Below are 13,908 nucleotides of genomic sequence, written 5' to 3'. Positions count from 1 at the left end.
TAAAATTGTCTAGCTGATTACCTACCAGTATATGGTCTCATGAAAAAAAAAACTGGTGTAGGGTGATTGGTTGATTGATCAATTGATTATTGGCCATTAATTCCTAGCAACTCCAGAGCTTAAATGAGTAGTATTAGATCGGGCAATGGAAAGGCACACTCAGGCTAAAGGCAACAACAGCTCTTTATTGTAACAGAACAAGTATGTACAATCCAGCAAAGGTTGAGTCTGACAACAGCCCTTTTGACCCTTTGACCAATGAGATTAAACCCCTGTTCCTGCCGGAATAGAGGACCTTGGTGGAAACCATTATAACTGTAGCTAGTATCTAACACCCCTCCACTCTTAGATGGAATCATCCTACTGGTAACATCACACAGGTAGGCGGGCTTTTTGGTAGCTCTGCCAGACCTGCGCAGTTCAGTCGGAGAGTGTTCTTCGGACAGGTCAGATGGACTTGTTTGCTGTCCAGCACCACTTGGTGGAAACTCCTGGAACCTTTCACAGGCCGCGGCTGTAGCTTCTAGAGCCGGTTCGCTCGGAGCTTATTGCGGGCCTCCAACACAAGTAGCTAAGTATCCGGTGACTTCGGGTTTGAGTTGGCTGTGGAAAGAGTGATTTCATGCTCCTTTTGGATAGGGCTTTGGCTAACTCAAGCAGGAGTTACCTCTGGCTGCCTAAGAGTGGAGTTGGAGAGGCAGCCACAGAGTTGGTCAACGTGCCTTCTCCAATTCCAACCGTCCTCGAGCTCTACGAGATAAGAGTGAGGCCCGGTGATGCCACTGTGGCAGGAATCCACAGAGTTCTCCCAGCGTAGTTGTGGGTGTAAACTGAATCCCTTATGCTAAAATTCCGAATTTTGCTTGTGGAGTCAGGGGGCGATGCGGCAGAATTGTTTGGGTGTAGCCAGTCCAAGTGGGACCTTAGCCGGCGACCCATGAGAAGCTCAGAGGGGCTTCTCTCTGTAGTGACACTTGCCGTGATGTGTTGAATTAGCAGATAATGGTCAACCCGTGTTTGCCAATCTCCCGGGCCCATCCTAGATAGGACCTCTTTTGCAGATCTCACCATTCTCTCTGCCTGACCATTGGAGGCCAGATGGAATGACGCGACCAGGGCATGTCTGACATGTCTGTGCTGCTAAGTAGGTCTCGAATTGCATGGCCATGAATTGGAGCCCGTTGTCAGAGACCAGGACGTCGGGCAGGCCGTGTGTGGAGAAAAATCTCCATAGTACCTTGATGACTGCTTCTGCCATAGTGGAGGTCATCAGGACTACCTATCAATGTGCACTCTAGACCATGGTGCTTGAGGTCGCTCCCACTTCTTAGCGGGCGCTTCTGGGGGAGCTGGTCTGGACTCCTGGCATGGTGTGCAGGTAGCCACCCATTCTTTGATCTCCCTGTCCATGTTAGGCCACCACACATAACTCCTGGCCAAAGTCTTCATCCTGACAATTCCAGGATGCCCTATGTGTAAAGCCTCTAATATTGCAATGAGCAGTTTAGGTGGAACAACGACCCAGTTCCCCCACAGCAAACCGCCATTAACAACAGACAATCCATCTCTCTTGCAATAGTACATTTTGAAATCAGACCCAACAGGCCCCTTGGTCCACCCCCTCCACACCTCCTCCACACCCAGTTCAAAACCTGTTTGATCGTGGAGTCTCTTGCAGAGTGTCAAGCAACATCACTAAACAAGATGGGACCAGTCTCTAAGCAGTCAATACGAAGGACTGGCATCTCGGTGGTAGGGTCTGTGTGTAGCTCGTCGATGCTCTTGTTGATACCGGTCACTTCTAGGTCCAGGGCTTCGAACCAGTCAAGCCCCAGGAGGCTCTGCAGGTCACCGCTGACCACCGTCACTGGGAGCTGGGGGCTGAAGTTGTTGAAGTTCACTGGAAGGTGCCCTGGCCCACAATGGGGACTCGGTTCCCCTGGCAATCATGAAGGCGGATGTCAGGGGTGCGTAGATGCTTCTTCTTCAGGCTAGGGATAGCCTGCTTTAGTGTAGACCACAGCATGATGGTCAATGATGACCCCGTGTCTATCTCCATCTCGCATGGGGAGCCCTCGATGAGGACTGTGACCTTCAGCTTTTTTGACCACCTTGTGCGGACTTGGCTGATTGAGGTGTGGTAGGTGACTCTGGTGTTTCCCTCTGAGTGCCATGGTGGTGGATGCCCTGGCCCTTGGTCGGGCCTCTGCTGGCAGTTAGGTCAGCTTCTTGGCTGCCAGGTCATCATGGGATGCTTGCTTCTGCAAATCTTGGTGATGTGCCCCTTTCACTTGCAGCGCTGGCAGATAGTGTCGCAGAAATGGCAAAATGATCTGGCATGGTCTCCGCAGCTAGCGCAAGGCGGGAGACGCGGTTTGAATTTGCACACTGGCTTGGTGCGGCTACTTTGCATGCAGCAGCTGTCATCTTCGTCTTCTGAGTTCTTGGCCTCTGCAGCCTTGCGATGTGCGTGTGCGCTCTTCCATGTGTCTTGCGGAGTGCTTTGGTGCTGCAGGGTTTCTGTAGACTTGACGGCCGATTCTGATGCCCTGGCTTCGTCCAAGGCAATTTGTAGAGTGAGGTTAGATTTGGCAAGTAACCTCCTCTGTAAATTAATGTCCCGCACACTGATATGATGCTGTTTCGTAGCGCCGTAACATATTCGTTGATTGTTTCACCTTCCTTCTGGTTGCGAATATTAAATTTGTGCTGGCGGACGTGCTTAGACGGCTTAGGAGCATAGTGAGTCCTCAGTGTCTGTTGGAGCACTGACCAAGCGACCGATTGTAGCGGCATTGGCTCAGAGAGATCTTTGGCAGTTTTGAACACTTCCCATCCACAGTAACCGAGGAACATGTTCTTGCGGCCTTCAGAAAGGCCCATGAGGTTGTTGGCTTCGAGGAAGCAGTCGAACCTCAGCATATATGAGTCTCAGTGCTCGGTGACTGGGTCATATGGAATTGGTGGGGCGTGCATGGCCATTTTGTGTTCTGAGGGCGTTTTGAGTTTGCCGCTCAAAAATGGCTGCTCGAAGCCATGCTGAGCTCTGGGTTGGATTTACTTGCTGGATTGCTAGGCTCTTTTTGGTTCACCTAGTTGCCTTCCAATCCCACCTTTGTCGCCAGTGTTAGATCGGGTAATGGAAAGGCACAGCTCTTTATTGTAACAGAACAAGTATGTACAATCCAGCGAAGGTTGAGTCTGACAGCAGCCCTTTTATAGGGAGCTGTCAGACCCTTCAACCAATGAGATTAAACCATTGTTCACGCAGGAATAGAGGACCTTGGTGGAAACCATTATAACTGTAGCTAGTATCTAACAAGTAGGGTATTGAATTTTGAGATGACATAGCTTAGTCTCCTCCCCCACATTCCTGCCTATAGGTTTCAAACCAGAGGTGGTATTCAGCATGTTCTGACCAGTTATGGAGAACCAGTAGCGGAAATTTTGAGTAGTTTAGAGAAATGGTAAATACCACCTCTGACTGGCCCCACCCCATCTATTCTCTGCCTCCCCAGGCCCAGCTGATCAGGAGGAAATGAGGATTTTGAAGTAACCTTCCCCTGGAGTGGGGAGAGAATGGAGATTTTGTAGTATCCTTCCCCTGTCACATCCACCAAGCCACGCCCACCAAACCACGCCCACATAAGTGTTAATGAAAAAAATTGAATCCTACCACTGCTTCAGACAGAGGAGTAGCAAATGACAGTTTGGGATTACCTCAAAAGTACTTGTGCAAAGAAACTTACACAAAAACATCCAGATAGCACAGCAAGGAGTTTTGTACCATACTTTAAAAAGTCTCATGGAATGGATGTATCTGATTAAGATGCCCAAACAGAACAATTACAGCAAGAGTTAACATGCTTAGATAAAGAGACAGTGTGATGTAATGGTTAGGGTGTTGGACTAGGATTGGAGACCAAGGTTCAAGCCTATCCTTAGTCAAAGAAACTTACTAGGTGACATGATTGCTTGGTGTCATAAAATGAAGAGAGATATTAATGTAAACTATTTAAGATCTTGGAGCAGAGATTGAATATGAACCTGTTGGTATAGAAATGCAGCTATATTAGTCTTCTGAATTTTTTTTAATGGGGGAGAGAGAGAGCTGATGAAAGGTTGTAACCATGAAACATTGGAAAATTAGAAATGAATTAATAAACTTGAAAATTCCATGTAAGTGGTACAATAAAACCCACATCTCGATTAGCATGTATAGATAGTAATCCGTGAAAAAATTCTACTGGCCTCAAATACATGATTCCAATGTTTCTTTTGCACTAAATGTACATGGTTAAATTTGTAAATAGCAGCTCTTGGATCAGGGTAAGCAATATGGCAATTTTACAACCTGTGGACTTCAACAAACAGAATTCCTAAGCATGGTTGGCTCAGGAATTCTGCAAGATGAAGTCCAAAGGTTGTAAGATTGCCATAGTTGCTCAGCCCTGTCTTGGATGGACTGCCATGCAGGGGCAGAGTTATCTTAAGCTCTCCTTCTTCTTTTATGGTCTGGTGAAAATGGCTCATTTGAAGCTGAGCAGAAATTCTTCATAGAATTTCAGATCTGAAAAATGTCCTTCTGTGCATGCCATGCACATGGAATACGAACATTTTGATTATTATTCTATTTTGAATTTACAGACCAAACCAAATGATTGTTGCAATTATAAAGACCAGGCATGCTATGGGTTATGTGGCTAACTTAAGTAAAACTTTAAACTGGAATTAGCAAGCTTATAGTAGAAATCCCAAGGTAATCGTCACTCAGACAAATCTACAAACAATGCAGCTTCAACGAACTCTCCAACATTCATCCATCAAGACGATCTTGATGGCATAATATATGCAAATGATGGCTTGTGAAAAGTCCCTGGCAACTGTCTCCTGAGGTAGAGTCAGTTATGACATTCCATAGCTATCTCGTCAATAGACTTGAGGAAAGCTATTGCATTTTAATCCAGAAAGCAATTTTTTTTTGGCCGTTAGAGAATAAAAATTGTACTTTTTTATCCTAGCAACAGCAAAATCTTGCTATCTCAATTTTTCTTTTGTATGAACATCCATGTGGTGCTCACGCTAGAAACATATGGATTCCGTGACACAACCCTATTTTGTAAGTCTTAGTTGTTATTACACATTTTTGGAATAATAGGCTTATAGTAAGGAAGTGTTACTTGCCAGAAGGGAAAGGTTTGAAATGTAAATCAAAATACAAGATAAAAGCGATAAGCAGAAGCAGGTGTTGGGCATCTAACACAGCAGGTAATACATGTTGTCAACAGTTTCCAAGGAACCTGGAGTAGGGGAGAATAAAATTACAAAGCAAATGTGGTTTGACAGTTCAAGTACCAGCCTAAACCTGGGAAAACTCATTCTTGCTCAGACATGAATCCCATTCTACCCAGGGCAGGTCTTTTCACCTGTTTTATCTCATAGGCAGTGGTGGGATTCAATTTTTTTTACTACCGGTTCTGTGGGCATGGCTTGGTGGGCATGGCATGGTATGATGGGCATGGCTTGTCGGCTTGGCAGGGGAAGATTACTGCAAAATCTCCATTTCCTCCCGATCAGCTGGGACTCGGGAGGCAGAGAATAGATGGGGGTAGGGCCAGTCAGTGGTGGTATTTACCAGTTCTCCAGTTCTGCTGAATACCACCTCTGCCCTGCCCCCCCGACCTATTCACTGCCTCCCGGGTCTTCTTTTGTTGCCTGCACAGGAGAGCGGAGCTGGAAAGCAGGTTAATGGGGTGGGGAGGGAATGGGGATTTTGCAATATCTTTCCCCGGCCACACCCACCAACTCCCGCGCACCAACCCACGCCCACAGAACCAGTAGTAAATAATTTTGAATCCCATCATTGATGTGTGTTTGTGTGATTGTGTGTGTGTGTGTGTGTGTGTGTGTGTATGTGTGCTGCTTTTACGGAGGATGGGGTTTATTTTCCTTATAACACAAACACCATATTTAAGCTAAGTTCCTTCTAAAAGACAGCACACACAGTGTGAATCTTTGTTAATTACATTTCTTGAAAAGTAGAGACTGGTGGAGAGCTACGGTAGACTTACCATCTCCAGAACTGGTCAGAACCTACTGAATACCACCTCTGCTCCCAGGGCTGCTATATGAACAAAATGTTAAACATATTGGATTCGACTAGGCAGACTCTGGAAAAAACTCCTTAGAATAAATCATGGCACGACAAAACCGCGCTCGACTAAAGCGCGCCCGATTAAACCGCATCGCTGATGTCATCAGCAGGGCGACAACAGCGAGCGCAGAGAAAGAAGGGCGCTTTAAATAGCGCTTTGAAAGCAAGCCGATTCAAGTTAAGGTAAGGGTTAGGGTTAGGTTAAGGGTTAGGGTTAGGTTTAGGGTTAGGTTAAGGGTTAGGGTTAGGGTTAGGTTAAAGGTTAGGATTAGGTTTAGCGTTAGGTTAAGGGTTAGGTTTAGGGTTAGGTTAAGGGTTAGGTTTAGAGTTAGGTTTAGGATTAGGTTTAGGGGGGTTAGGTTTAGGTTTAGGGGTTAATTTTAGGTTTAGCGTTTACAGTGTGCTTTTTTCTCCACGCTGTTGTCGCGCTGTGATGTCAGCTACACGGTTTCGTCGAGTGCCCTTTAGTCGAACGCGGTTTTGTGGTGGAACCAAATAAATGGGCCTGTTGTAAGCTTTCACCCAACCTAGCATATGTTTATTGGTTAAATAACACTGCAGAAGGAAATTCATTTGGGATGAGGGTAAAATTACAATTAAGATCAGAAAGAAAAGGAGCAGAGCAGTGAGATGAGAACTCAGATACCTAACTTTATACTCATATCTCATGGCCTTCCCTCACTGCACTGAGAAGCAGGAAGAGGCATTTAAGAAGATTAGCCTCTCCCTGTCAGCTGGCAAGCATAGCTGTGCGTGAAAGATCATCGCTGAGAAAGATTCACATGATGATGGCAAAAAGCCAGGACTAAAAGTAACTTCCTTTTAGAAGTAAATCAAAGAAGCTCTCTCTACCTTGTCCTTGGGGTAGGAGTCGAGGTTCTTTTCACCAGTCTTCCAAAGCAAGATTGAGTTTCTACAACCCCTTTGCAGTAGCCCCCTCTGCCTTTTGTTTACATGTGGGCATATAGTTTTGTGTTCCATAAATCCCAGCAAATATTTTGGAGGGTTTTGGTGCTTGAATATTTTGCAAAATTTCCTTCAAGATGAATCTGACTCTTGGTTACCACAGAGACCGGTCCGTGTAAAGGTCTTGCCAGCAATAGAGAGGTTTTGCTTTCTTCTGAATTTGCCTTGTTTTTGTCTAGTTTTTCTTTTTCAGCATCTTTGTTGAGTCTCTAGCTTTAGTATCCTGCCCCAATACTAGCCAAGCCAACTAAGTTTTAGGTTAACCAGGTGCTGTACCTATAGTTATTGCAAATCTCAGATCATGATCATGTGGAGCCCTTTGTTTAAATTTTTACACATTCTCAAATATTCCCTTTCCTAGAGCTAATTTATATGCACTAAAATATCTAGATGGTCCATGGAAATCCATCCAGTGCTTTGCAAGCTATTTTTAATGTAAGAAGCTAGGATTGATATTGCCTTGATTAGATACTGCCTTGATTAGAACTCTCCTCAACCTGAAAAACAGTCCATTATATTCATACTGGGATTTATTTATTTTTGCTTCTGTGCTGTGGAATTTCATACTTAGGTTTAGCTAGAGCTGCTAAAAAATTACCACTGTCAATGGCCTCATTTGGGAAAGACCCAACAGAAAAAGATGGATCAAATGATTCTACTGAGCACTCACGTCAATTAAATCTAATCATCTATATAGGCTGCAGAAATCAAGAGGCTCAATGGGAGGCAGCAGAGAAATATAAAATGACTTTAACCTTTTTCTGCCATCTATGGTAGGATATCATGGATAACTTGATCATGCAAAAATGGATTTTTTTCAATTCACAAATAATAGCAATAGTACTTAGACTTATATACTGCTTTACAGTGCATTACAACCCCTCTCTAAGCAGTTTACAGAGTCAGCCTACTGTTCCTAACAATCTGGGTCCCCATTTTATTCCCCTTGGAAGGATAGAAGGCTGAGTCAACATTGAGCCTGGTGACATTTGAACTGCCAAATTGCAGGGAGCTGACAGTCAGCAGAAGTAGCCTGCAGTACTGCACTCTAACCACTGCGCCTCCATGGCTCACGAATAACTCTACTTTAGACATTTAAATATGGCAGGCACACATATATCTGGCAATTCCCTTCCCTTCCCACAGCTTTCCAGTCTACATTTTTAAAATATGAAAAAGAAAAAAGGAATGATCAGACAGAGATATGGTGCTTGTTTGGCTGGCTTCCAAGGGAGCTGGTCTAATTAATTGAAATAATGAGAATCAATGTATATTAGCCTGGGTAGCCATGTGACTATCTCTGAAAGTCATCTGCCGGAAAACAATTGGGCTTCCTGTGCACATGGTTGGCCATGTTGGATCAGATCTCTGGCTGCTGGAGCAGATGGGTACAGGTTTGATCCAACAGGGTTTGCTTATATTCTTACGTTTTTTATGAGATAGTTCTATCTCTGAACATTTTGACCAGCTTTTCATGATGGATCTATGAGACGTTAACTGTATTGAGTCACATTCCACTGTCATTTTTTTCTTTTTTAGAGATTGAGATTTGAAATGTAATTTACTGTCATTGCCCTTGGGTTTGTTTCTAGGTCACATGAGGACAAACATTGGCAAAAGCTGTTTTGAAGCATGCTGCAGAAATAGGACAAGGAACAAATGTGTGTTTTCTCATGGAGTTTTCGCATTCATACTGAGCTTTTTGTGAAATGCCTGCTAAATGCATCAATTTTGGAGGAAAGTAAACAAAATGTATGACTTTCTCTTCTGACTGTCATGAAATGGCTCTTTCCTCATCACATAATTAGAGTTCTTGTCAATTGGACTTATATTTGTTTAGAAAGTAATCTAAATATACATTAAACATCCACTGAATTCTATATAGCAAAGGAGAAAGTTGTGAGGAAAGGCTAATTTGCCATTCTATTATGCAAGAAAGGAGTCAATTGGCAGTTTCTTTGTAAAGCAAGCAGCTACATTTCCCAGAACAGAGAGGCAGGTAATAGTTGGACAGATAAAAAATGAGGGGAGAAGAAAAAAGAGAAGGTGATATTTTTACATCTAAATATTTTAACAATGAATATGTGGGATATTTTTTAAATTATCCAACAAATAAAGAAACAGTGTCATCTCAGTATCCCTTTTCTTCATTGCAGAAAAAGATCACCAAAATGCTGTTACTCAGACTAAACACTACTGTACAAGATGTTATTCATCTTAGTAGAAGCCCTTTTCTTTGAAATAATTATTAATTACCATGGACAGCAGGCACATTGTAATGATTATTTGTCTATTTAGAATTATCAAAGGACTAGGGAAGCTGTCTAATAAGACCGTGACATTAATCATGTCCTTTATATTCTATAAAAGAAAAACAGTGAGGGTTATGCAAAATTGGTGAATTTGAAAATCGGATGTTCTGGAGAATTCTAGAATGTTCCAGCGCCTATTGAACCTCGTGGAACATGACATCTCCTGGAGGCAGTTCAGCCTTAATGAGGTGTTCTGAAGGTGAACCAATCCCAAAACAGATTTGCTTAATCTGGAACTCCATGTCTAGAACACCTTCAACCATTTTCAGGTGGAGAGTTTTACCTCTGGAAACCTCCAAGGTATCCCTGGATCTTGCCCTACTATAATAATATAATATAAAGCTTTCTATCTGAAAGTAACTAATAGCCAGGAGCAATGTCTTAAAATGACTGGTCCAGTTACTGGAAATCCTGGTTGCCTGACATACTTCCCAGGTTACACTGGTTCTTTATTGCTTGGGCTACATTCTCTTGTCTTGCCCTCTAAACCTTAACTTGGTTTGAATTGATTTGGCATTTGGCTTATGAACTGATTTATTAACTACTTTTCCATGTCTCTTTTTAGTTGTAAATAATCCTGTTTTGAAAGTATATTTTTATAATTGCATCTTTGCTGCTGCCAACAGGACAACTGAAACTATAAATATAGCACAGTTATGTTCTTTCTCCATGCCAATAATCAGTATGTTACACCTTAGTCCTTTCAATGTCATAGTTTCCCAACTACTATCTTATCTGGGATATCCTGGTGGTGTATATAAAGTTTCCCACAAGGGTATTCATCATGTCAGCAGCAGCAGATCTCATATTACACTTGACACTTGTCTGGACCACTGTTACTCCCCGAAAGAAAATACTGTGTGGTGATTATGGAAGTTGGAGTCTGGATGCATGATTTAGATTATAAAATGAAATATAAGAGTTGGGAAGAAAGAAAGGAGTCCATTATGTGCAATCATATCATTTTATCTGGGATGTTGGTTCATTCTACTTACCTTTTTTTGTGCTTTTCATCTAGTCTTCAATTGACAAAGTAGTGTTATCAGTTTAAGGATAGAAACACCATAACATTGAGGAAGGAAAGTCATCTCACTTCCTCAAGCTTTTTGGTGGAAAGGAGGTTATTATCTTTGTGTCTTTGGTCTCCCTGTGGTTTTCCTCCATCGTCAGAGTGCAGTGGGCGTCTCTCTGTGCAGCACTTGATAGTACGTACATATTTTCTCAAGACGATGTAGACATTGTGCATACATGAAGGACATGAAGGCTGCAGGCCTGACAGTCAGTTGTAGTGCATTGCTGTAATACATCTATGTACCCACTACAGCTGATCTTCTTTTAGAGATGAAGAATTCCCGTTAGTGCCAATAAAGAAAGAGACAGGCAAGAAAGAATAAGGAAAAGCAGAACCATGCCAGGAATTCCACACTCCAGTTGTTGCCACATGATGCAAATCACATTGCAAGGGAAGAGCTGCACAGTTTATTGCATTCTAATTTCATTAATAGGGCAACTATAATTATGGTTTTGACAGCTGGTCAAATTTATAATTGGATGTCTGGATGCTTCTAAAATAAATCACATAGTTATTATACTATGTCAAAACACACATTCTCATTGAGCAAAATTGGAAAGGTCTATTTGGGGGGGGATCCTTCAATTGGGAATTGAAAGGCTCTCATTAGATGGAAGCTGGAGTTTCCTGGCAGCTCCAGGAGACACGAATGAATAAAATTTATCATTCAAACAATAGGACAACTGACTGCCAGATCTTCTGCAGTTTCACTAATCGAGGATCTTGCCCGGTATATTTTTAATTCTTAATAATGGATGGGAGGCCTTCATCACAGGTTTGGGAAAGAAGATTAAGCTTCTAGCTCTCTAAAGCATGTTTGCCATGTTACTATATTGAAGTGTTTAATTTGGTAAAGTAGAATAGGTAACTCCTTCAGGTGTATTAAATAAAATTGTATGTTATCTTACTTTCTAACCAGTAAACCAGTATTCTATCTAGCTTTCAGAAATGGCTAAATATCCAAGTCAAACCAACAAAGAGCTTTGGAAGTGATACAATCTAATTATTTTCCTGTTAGATCCTTTCAAGCTCCATCAACTAAATGAGTTGCTCAAGGCCTCCAGGGATAGATTCCCGCTTGCTTCAGCAATATTCCCCAACCAAATTTTTTTTTTGAAGTAGTCAGCAATTGCTAAACCCTGTAATGTATACAAATTCCAACATGGGTTGAGAATTTGTTTTGATTGCACCTTATCTCCAATGCTAAGTAACATTTACTTATTTTAACAAGGGGTTGATTTGATTTGGAACATGTTCTTAATTTGAGGATTCAGAATGAGTTTTCATATGTTTTTACAAACTTGTTCATGCTTGCATAGGATTTCTTTAGTCTTAAAAACTATTAGCATGGCTGCCAGTTGTGTCCCTCACATTTCAGTTCTCAATACAGGTAGACATTGTTTAGTAACTGTCTTGGTTAATCAGAGTTATGATGGTGATGAAAAGTTAACTTTACAACCCAACCTCAAATTTATGACCTTCACAGATCTGTAAAGCACAGGAAAGCTGAAGTAAGCAACTAAGTACAATAAGTAACAAGCATAGTCACAGTTTCACTTTGTGATTGCTTTGCTTAGTTATCAATTTGCTAAAAGAGAATTACATGTATGTCACAGAGCAGTCAAATGATAAATAGATATTTTTTTCAAATCCCACCCACTTCAGAAATTGCATTGGGTTTTATCTTTGTAAGCTGCCCAAAGTCACCATGACTGAGTTGAATAGCCATATATTTTTTTCTTAATAAAAAAATAATAATGTGGTGTTTCTAGATTAATGCATACTCACTATGCAGTGGTTATACTTGGAAAAAACATACCACTAGAGTAATGACTCAGAAAGAAAAAGTAAATTCTGCACAAAACTGAAATATGTGAGAAAAGTAATTTCTGTGCTTGTTTGAACTTATTTACCTTCATACAATGTTGTTGTATTTGTTTTTTTATAATATTTACAGATTGCAAGCTGGACACTTTAAAAAGTAATGGATCTTTATTTTTACATATGACAACTGTAGCAAGACTATGCTCAAAAGTGGAAAGGTTTGACACCCATTACAATGGAGGAATGGTTAGTGAAGATGATGGAACTTGTGGAGACTGCGAAATTAACCTTTTTCATTAGAGAAGAACCAATATCTACATTTATGGCTGACTGGAAATACCTTATAATCTTTGTGCATGATGATTTGTGGTTTCAATGACTAGGGGAAAAACCCCTGGATAATAGAAAAAGAATGAGCTTTTTAGAGTAACAGATTATTTTGTAATTTATATTAGATTTAAGGAAACGGGAAACTTCTTTTTGTATCTTTTTATTCTTTCTTTCTACACTTTTGCTTTTTTCTTTCTTCAACCTTACTTTCTTTACTGCTTTTACTCTTTATTAGTTTGTGTTAGTTTTTAAGTTCTTTATAAAAATTTTAATAAAAAATATTTTAAGAAATAAAATTTACAGAATTCACATTTCTGTAACTTTTGGGCTTTTGCAGAATGAAACACAGACACGGCAACTAAAACATGCCTGGAACAAGAAAAAGGTCACAATGACAGTTGGTGACATCTCTGTCCAGCAATTCCTTTTTGACTGAAAGTTATTTGCAACTTGGCTAGGCTCACTTGCCAAGAGAAGTTGGTCCAAAGTATTGGTGCCATCCCTGAAGACCAGTGCTTTCTCCCAAAATATAAACTGTTAGTTTCTTATGGGATGAATATCTCAAACATGTCAATATTGGTTGGAGAAGATAGCCTTGGAGGTACCTGGGCTTTTTACTTGTAAGTATGTTCCTTTAAAAAAAGTAGCAATTTCTCAACAGCACAAAACTATATTAATGTTAGTTAGAAGTTCTGTAAGAGAAGGCAAAATAAGAAAGTATTACATGATTTTTTTCTCTTTTTCTAATTATTTTGGGACCTTGCTTTCAGTTAAATAGTGCAGCTAAAGATAATATATGCAGAAATGCTGTAACATGTCTATTCTGGGCTGAAAATATTTCTATCAGCATCATGTATAGAGAAAGAACAGGAGAAGGAAGATGAAGACAAAATATGGCTGCTTTATGAAAATGGTGACAGCAGGAGAAGAATTGGCTGAAACAGAATAGTTGAAGCTGTGGATGTGATTAGGAGTTATTGATGATCTATAGTAGAGCAGCAAATGCTGCTTTGCCAGCTCTCTGCCTCTACTACACACATACATAACAAGTCCATTTGGAAAATACTCAAGGACAAAGGAGTGATTTTGACTTGTTAATAGAACCATGTCTATTTATATCCTATATTCATTCTGTAGTTCTCCTTTGGATTAGTATGGAAAGCACAGAAAAGGCATCAGAATGAGTCAGCTGAAAATAATTACAGCAGGACATAAGAAAAAAGGGAAGGAAATATAGCTTCATCTACTTT

The sequence above is a fragment of the Thamnophis sirtalis genome, unplaced genomic scaffold, assembly GCF_051295495.1.
Source record: "Thamnophis sirtalis isolate CommonGarterSnake01/CBP01778 unplaced genomic scaffold, rThaSir2_p1.2 scaffold_5, whole genome shotgun sequence".
Lineage (NCBI taxonomy): Eukaryota > Metazoa > Chordata > Lepidosauria > Squamata > Natricidae > Thamnophis > Thamnophis sirtalis.
The sequence above is the reverse complement of the archived record's forward strand: the minus strand, read 5'-3'. Positions refer to the sequence as shown.